General features: G+C 37.8%; 1 pseudogene; it reads left to right on the top strand.

Annotated features, from left to right (window-relative positions):
• Positions 1-4657: 4657 nt before the first annotated feature.
• On the top strand, positions 4658-5442 carry LOC111527167 (annotated as a pseudogene).
• The last annotated feature ends 335 nt before the right edge of the window (positions 5443-5777 follow it).

Below are 5777 nucleotides of genomic sequence, written 5' to 3'. Positions count from 1 at the left end.
CCCCTCCCTTCCCCTCCCCTCCCCTCCCCTCCCCTCTCCTGCCGGTATACATGATCCTGACTGACTCTTTAGTCTCATCTCTGGCCCTTTTTGATGAAGCCCAGAGCCTGCAACATTCCTTGGCTTTGTTGTACGCATTGAAAGGCTTGATGGTGTGAACTTACTGGTGCAGAACCTAAAAATGCTGTGGGACCACAGACTAACACACTACATTTTCCTTTTTTATCTTCATCCACTTTATTAGTGTCAAGAGCGGCTTAAACCTTTTGATTGGATATATCTTTTCTAAACACAAAATGAATGTAAAAACACATCCCGGTTGGGGGCCAAATGACAGACACAAGCCAAAAACACAAACCAAAGAAGGAAGATGAGCAAATCTCCTCCTCAAAGTGAATCAGAAGGCATCTGATTTTGCCCTCCCCCTGCTGTGGCTTCACGGAAGTGGTTTGTTTGCAATTAATCATCATTTCTATTCGCCCTTCTCCCATCCCAAAGAGCAAAATCAGAAGTATGAATCAGGTCTCAACTTAGCAATTGGGAAAAACACTGTAGAGGCTATATTTTAAAACATTTTAAAAATATCTCCTCAGAGATGGCTTCCAAGAGGAGAAACTCACTTAAAACATACGTAATGGGAACATTTTTCTTCGAGAGTTTTTGTGTATTCATTTTACACAAAAATGTAAAAGTTTAAGTTCCTGTATATAATTTTATTTTTGTAAATTTTTATTTATTTTTCTAAGTCTGATTTTAAAGGATCAACTTCTATTCTTAGATTGTAGGAAGACTGTGTCCAGAAACGATCTATGACTAAAGTATCTTTACCAATGTAACCATACAAAAAGGAGGAAAATTCTTGAAGTCCCCTAGTCTGAAAAGTGCTAACAGTTTTGAAGACTGTGTTTTTTCAATGATACTTAGTTCATAGAATAGACATATAAAAAATGAAACAAAACATAAGACTTGTCTTGTAGTTGAATCTCAGTACTTTGATACCTTACATGTACAAGGCTTTTATGATAAAATGGAAATATTATATTCTGCAGAAAAGCAAACGTTGGTTACAAGATATATTTATTTAATGTCATAAGGTACCAGTCAAGCTTTGGGTGAAGATAGCAGGATGAATCCGGGTCATAGAAACTTCCTATTACCTGAACACATAAATAAAAAATAGTAAAATAATAAAAAAGGAAAGCAGGAAGGGATACCATTTCATGTCCTAAGTTTAAAAATGGGGTGCTAAGAAGGAAATCAACCTTACTGGAAAGATTCCATGTGGGTCTTAACATGGCCTCTACCCCACCTCAAAGCTACACTGGGGAAAGAAGATGGACTTGTTAACACATCTTGAGAATTTCCCCTTAAATCCCAAATTTCAGAAGAAATACACTAGGGAGGTGAGTGAGCTATTTGGAGGAAACATAAAGGAAAATCCTCAAGAGAAAAAGCTTCAGTTTCAGTCATCCTAGGATGGCATCTAATACAGAGAAAAAATATAGGAATATTGATTTTTTCAAGGCTCTTTGCTGAACTTAGAGATCTAATAAAGCATTTTTAGTTAAGGGTAACAAACCCAGGATATTTTATATAACATTTGAATGGGGAGTTCTGTCTTTCTTCCCCTCTTTCCAAATTCTGTGGTTATAGAAATAATAGGTCATATTACTCCAAGTCCCCAGACTATAGCTGGAAAGGGAAGATAAACAGGTATAATATTAAGGTGAACATGGTGCCAAAGAGAACTCATCTGTACTAAACTATAGCAAGGAAAAGGTGTGGATGGAAGTGCCCACATAAGCCTGAGCAAAATGAAAAGAAACATCATAGTAATTATTCAAACGCACAGTTTCATCGTCTTTAAAATGGAGCAAATAATTGTATCTGCCTAATAGGGTTATGTTATAAGAATTAGAGGATTAACATATGGAAATTGCAGAGAACAGAGTCTGGCACACAGAACAATTCTGTAACTGTTAACAAGAAAAATAATGGTTTTATTAAAATAGTACAGGAAAAGGTAAGATCAATCTAGCACACTAAAGACTGATAAACAGTCTACAAAAGAGGACAACTTACAGGAAAGATTACCTGACAGTATTTTACTCTAAAGAGCTTAATAAAACTACGAATTTTATTAAACAAGTTTTTGACAACAGATTTAAAAAGAAAAACAGAATAAGAAGAAAAAGAGGAATGCAGAGAAACAAAAACACCCAATGCGTTACATAATTTATAACTAAATTAGAATTTTCAAGGATTAGAATGGCCATAGCTGAAAATTGAATTGCTAACATAGAAGAAAGGCTCAACTGAGTGCTGAGAATAATCAAGAGAGAAAAGCAGTTCAAGAAGGACTAATAGATATAAGTGATTAATAAAGATGATCCAACATCATCCAATAAAATAAATTATGTGCAAGAAACTATAGAATAAATGACATAGAAACAAGTGACACCAAAAAAAAAAAAAAAAAAATAGCCAAAGTTGTGATAGAATAAATTTTTCCTTGAAATAAATAAAAATCTAATATGCATATTGAAAGAACCCACCATGTTTCAGGAAATATTGACAAAATGATATAGCGTGCTGATGCAGAACATTAGAATTTACTGAACACAAGTTGTTAAATAATTAATTTATTTTTTTACTTTGAAGTTCAGGAGTACATGTGCAGGTTTGTTACATAGGTAAACTTGTGTCACAGAGGTTTGTTGTACAGATTATTTCATCTTCCAGATATTAACCCTAGTACCCATTAGTTATTTTTCCTGATCCTCTCCCTCCTCCCACCCTCCACCCTTCAATAGGTCCCAGTGTGTGTTGTTCCCCTGTATGTGTGCATGTGTTCTCATCATTTAGCTCCCACTTGTCAGTGAGAACATTCAGCATTTGGTTTTCTGTTCCTGTGTTAGTTTGCTAAGGATAATGGCCTCCAGCTCCATCCATGTCTCTGCAAAGGGCATGGTCTCATTCTTTTTATGGCTGCATAGTATTCCATGGTGTATAGGTACCACATTTTGTTTATTCAGTCTATCATTGATAGGCATTTAGGTTGATTCTATGTCTTTGCGATTGTGAATAGTGTTGCAGTGAACATTGGCATCTGTGTGTGTTTATAATAGAACAATTTATATTCCTTTGTGTATATACTCAGCAATGGGATTGCTGGGTAGAATGGTATTTCTGTCTTTAGGTCTTTGAAGAATCACTACACTGTCCTTCACAATGGCTGAACTAATTTACACTCCCACCAGCAGTGTCTGAGCATTCCTTTTTCTTCCTACCCTCGCCAGCATCTGTTATTTTTTGACTTTTTAGTAATAGCCATTCTGACTGGTGTAAGGTGGAATCTCATTGTGGTTTTGATTTGCATTTCTCTAATGATCAATGATGTTGAACTTTTTTTCAAATGATTTTCGGTGCATATATGTCTTATAAACCTTTTTAAAAAGAAGAAAGATCTTTTCAAGTACCTAGGCAGAAAAATCAAGATACCTACAAATGAACAAAATCTCATTGACCTAATACTTTTTCATAGCAATATTCAATGCCAGAACACAATGGAACAATGTCTAAAGTTCAAGGGAAAAGAGGGTTTGACCTGATAATTTTCTACCAATTTAATCATCTCTCGCATATGAAGACCATATGAGGGAAATACTCCAATGAGAATTATAGTACGTATGAGCTTTACTTGGGAGAAAACAAGAGCATGAATACCTACTGTTCAGCTGTAAAATCAAGGCTGTCATTGATTTCTCCAATTCACAAAAGAAGAGTCCACTATATAAGGACTAGAGGATCATTTAGAGTTGAAGCCAATGGAGCAATATCTATAAGGTGTCGAGCAGAAGAAAATGTGACATGTGAGTAGTGTATGTAGTTAAGATATCTTTTGAGTATCTGAGCGAAGGTCTTTTTTAGACATAATGTGAGTAAAGCATATGTGAGCAAAACAACCTAACTGACAATGAAATCTAGCCAACCAAGAAATTAAACACCCCTCCCTCCTGAGGAATGAAAAAGTTTAAAAAAAAAAAACCCAACACACTGGTAGTCCTTTTATTGTGGGAGTTATACTTATAGAACCAAATCCAAGATTTATAAACATTGGGAAGTAAAAGTTATTAACAAAATCTAAATTTTGTTAGGAGTGAAGAAGGATGAGAATATTAATTACTAATGTAGCAGCATGTTAATACCGAACTTTTCCTGTCTGGGTATCTGGAGAGGTTCCTAAGGCTAAGGATAAAACACTAGGTGCCACCTTTCCCTATGTTTCAAAGTTTGGTGCTGGACTACATTTGCAGAACTCTTGGAGGGAATGGCTAAAAATATTCTATATTAAGAATATAAGAGGCTGGATGTGGCGGCTCACGCCTATAGTCCCAGCACTTTGGGAGGCTAAGGCAGGTGCAACACCTGAGGTCAGGAATTCAAGACCAGCCTGACCAATATGGTGAAACCCTGTCTCTACTAAAAATACAAAAATTAGCTGGGCAAGGTGGCACGTACCTGTAGTCCCAGCTACTCGGGAGGCTGAGACAGGAGAATCTCTTGAACCCAGGAGGCGGAAGTTGCAATGAGCTGAGATTGCACCACTGCACTCCAGCCTGGGCGACAGTGAGACCCTGTCTCAAAAAGCAGTAGCTGCAACACTAGAAAGATGGCAGAGCAAGAGCAAAGAAAAATCTCTTTGGTTCCAGAGAATCTCCTGAAAAAGGGGAAGGCTTATCAAGCCCTCAAAGCTACCCAGGCAAAGCAGCCACTTTTGGCAAAGAAGGAGCAGAGGAAAGGAAAAGGGTTCAGGTTTAAGCGACTGGAATCATTCCTACATGATTTCTGGCAGCAGAAACATGACAAGGTGCATCTCAGATGACTAGAAGTGAAACCTCGTGCCTTGGAATTGCCAGATAAACATTCCTTGGCTTTGTTGTACGCATTGAAAGGCTTGATGGTGTGAACTTACTGGTGCAGAGAACCATCGCAAGACTGCCTGAAGAAAATTTTTACTGGTGTCTTTGTAAAAGTCACTTCCCAGAACCTAAAAATGCTGCGTATAGTGGAACCTTATGTGACCTGGGGATTTCCAAATCTGATGTCTGTCCTGGAACTCATTTTGAAATGCGGACAAGCCAAGGTCAAGAATAAGACCCTCCCTCTGACAGACAAAACAGTGATTGAGGAGCACCCGGGGAAGTTTGGTGTCATTTGCTTGGAAGGTCTCATTCATGAAATTGCCTTCCCAGGGAAGCATTTCCAGGAGATCTCATGGTTCTTGTGCCCTTTCCATCTCTCAGTGACCCATCATGGTACCAACAATAGAGTGGGCTTCCTCAAGGAGTGGGCATACCTGGCTATCGGGGTGAACGCATCAGTTCATCTGCCTGCTTAACTAGACCCAGGTGCCAAACTGCAGTAAATTTCTATCATTGAAGTGGAAGCATGTGTTTCTGTTTTTTTGTTTGGAATTTTTACTGAGTATCTTTAGAGAAAATTATTTCCTACTTTATCTTCAAAAACTGGAAAGGAAGCGTCAAAGAAAAGATAGTAGTTTATGTTCATGGCAAGCACCTCTCATCACAATCCAATTCCAAGGAAAAATTCCAGCATTTTCTACATTGGCTGCCATCTCGTCTGAAATCAGCACATTCCATGAAGGAAGGAGTCCTGCTTTTGTGTGTCTTCTATCCTAGGGTTTAATGTTGGTAAATGCATAACTCTAGCATTTGTACAAGGCTCCCTAAGACTCCTGCAGTGGTCGACCAAGC

This window comes from Piliocolobus tephrosceles, chromosome 6, assembly GCF_002776525.5.
Source record: "Piliocolobus tephrosceles isolate RC106 chromosome 6, ASM277652v3, whole genome shotgun sequence".
NCBI lineage: Eukaryota > Metazoa > Chordata > Mammalia > Primates > Cercopithecidae > Piliocolobus > Piliocolobus tephrosceles.
The sequence above is the reverse complement of the archived record's forward strand: the minus strand, read 5'-3'. Positions and strand labels throughout refer to the sequence as shown.